Raw genomic sequence first — 2,793 nt, forward strand, 5'->3', positions numbered from 1 at the left:
GTGAATTCGGAGAAGAAGGAAATCCAGCGCGCCATGCGCTGAGAAATGCGCGGTGTGTTGGTCGCCATGCCAAAGGACGCATGATCGGTGTAAAACACGAAGAACTTGGTGAGGGCGTACTTCATGGAGAGAAGTTCTAAGTCGTGAACAGGGTACGCCCGCTCAGCCGCGTGAAGTTGGCGGCTTTGGTAGGAGACTGGGCGAGGGCGACCGAAGGCGTCAAGCTGCATCAGGCAGCAGCCAATGGCAAACTGCGAAGGGTCGCAGACGACGGAGAAAGGTTTGTCGAAGTCCGGGAGCGCTAGGATCGGAGCGCATTGAAGGTTGGTTTTGAGGCCTTCGATGGCTGACTGACAAGCAGAATCCCAAACCCAAAGAGCATCCTTGAGGAGAAGTCGAAACAACGGCTGAGCGATGTCCACAAAGTTGTGCGAGTATAAGTCGCAAGGCCCAGCCAACGAGACTTCACTTAACTAGTACGCTGACTGCAATATGTGACGTACAAAGTAGTAAACAGATTCCACAGAATACTGTACCCCCACAGCGACGAAGATCCTTGACGGATGAGAGAATAGGCCAGTCCGAAATTGCCTTGATCTTGTCGGGATCAGTCCGACAGCCGTTCACCCCCACCAAATCTCCTAGGACGGGGATTTCGTCGACGCCAAACACGCATTTGGCGAGGTTGGCGTAGAGTCCGCATCAGTACGTCGTAAAAACCATCACGTAGGTCGATGGTGGAGAAAATGGTAGATTGACGTCTGTGTCGGAATCATGGCCACGTTCAATTTGTTAAAGGCGTGTACTATATGCCATGCCCCCCTGAGCTACTTCACACAGAAGGTCGAGCTGCTGTGAGGGGAAATTCTCTCACGCACGTGACCCGCCGCCTTGCGGGCAGCGAAGAAGGCGTCGATGGCATCGACTTGTCACGAGGTAGCGGGCATTGCCGCGTGATGCAATACTTAGCGCCGGGCACGAGATCAATCTCGTGTTGAACGCCTTTGTCGACGCGGAGTCGGCAGGGCACCTCGTAAGGGAAGACGTCCTCAAACTTCTTGAGGAGGTCGTATAGGGGTTGTTCCGCAGGGAATCCCACGTTTGGGACTTCAAAGGTGCGCCGAGGACCGGTCATCTGCGGTCGAGGTCGAAAAGAGATCCATCTCTTCTTCGACAGTGATAATGGCCATTGCGGCGATATCATGGGCGCGGAGAGATTCAACAAGCGAGAGGAAGCTCATTTCTGGTATTGCCAGCGTCACGGAGGACGTTCGAGGTAGTTCGTTCAAGTTACACGTTTCTTCAATAAACGTGGCCACCAAGGTAGAGACAGCAATCGGGGGGAAGGCGGAGCCTCACCGATGACAACAGAGAGCGACTCAGTTAGGGAAACCACAGGGAAGTTGTGCAGCAGTACATTGGGGCCGTGTCTGCTGGGGCCAGCGAGCGCGCTGCGGGGCCAGGATGGGCGAGATTATTACTCATCGCCACTAACGGAGGGCCAAGCGGATGGGTGGTGGACGGGGGAAAGCGATGGGCAGCCCGTCGATGAACCAAGTAACCTTGTGCACAGATTTTGCCTTCTAATCATTCCAAGACTGGTGGGACTCCAGCCAGGAAATCCCGATGATGTGATCCATCTCTCATTGAGGTTGATAAGAAAGGTTCGACCGACTTGAAACCGTCGAAGGTGATGGGAAAGTCAACGATGATGCGTGGTTGAAACGCAGTGTGGCCGTCGGTCATCTTGACGAGAACCTTTTCGGAAGGATTCGAAGAGGGTAAGCGATTGAGGTGAATGAGAATGGAGCGGCTGGTGTAGTTATTCGACGCCCTACAATCGATTAAAGCAGAGAACCTGCCCGGAAAGCTAGGCACAATAAGTTCCAAACAAATAATTTTGTTAGGTTGGAAGCCCAACACGAAACAGAAGAAGATCTATGTCCGAGGCTGTATCCTGTGAGTGTGTCAGCGCGCCACACACCTCCAAAGGACCTAGCCCCAGTAGGTCGCCTCGCGAGCGAAGCGGAGAGAGTCTTCAAGGTTTTACCCTTTCGAAGACGTTCTTTCAATGCCGCCTGTGTAGCTTCGGCGATCAGGAGGTACGATCGTGCTACTGATGTCTTCGAGAAGGGTTGTCGGGAGTCATCCTGCCGAGGAGTAGCGCGGTATCGTAATTCTTCCAGTGCACCCCCTATGCTATAGATGTTTACGAGTTCGGTCTATAATAGAATGCGACGGGTCGCAGAAGCAGTGAGTTGATGTAAATCCACTCATTGTCGCTTTCACAGCCCCTGTTTGTCCCGCGCATGTAAGACTGACGGGTGGCGAAATGAAACTTATCGCTGGAATCAGCATAAGACTCTCATTTATCCGAACATTATCCGTATAAAGCCTGGTAAAAAGTCCCAACCGGTGGAGATGCTCTGATGAAAGCTACTTCGTGCAGAAGATACATCATTTAATGGCTTGCCATATCTGTGCAGTAGCCAAAGCATCTGTTGACTTGACTCACGAGTATTGTCTAAAACTCTCAAACCCAACGAAAGTGTGCACAACCTCAGGTGGCACTGGTGTACTAGATTCATCACTAGGAACTCGACGAGGAGATGTGTGTTGCTACTGATGCTAAGGGCGTGTTCGGAGCGACTTTTGTGTCAGCGGTTTTTGGAAGAGTAGCCAATCAAAATCGTTTCCATCGACTTTTGCAAAAACCGCTCTGGGCGACCTCCTTGAGGTCGTTTACAGCGACTTTTGGGATTGTGGCTATTTATTGGGCAAAAATATCAGAAT

The sequence above is a fragment of the Aphanomyces astaci genome (assembly GCF_000520075.1).
Source record: "Aphanomyces astaci strain APO3 unplaced genomic scaffold supercont1.424, whole genome shotgun sequence".
NCBI lineage: Eukaryota > Oomycota > Saprolegniomycetes > Saprolegniales > Verrucalvaceae > Aphanomyces > Aphanomyces astaci.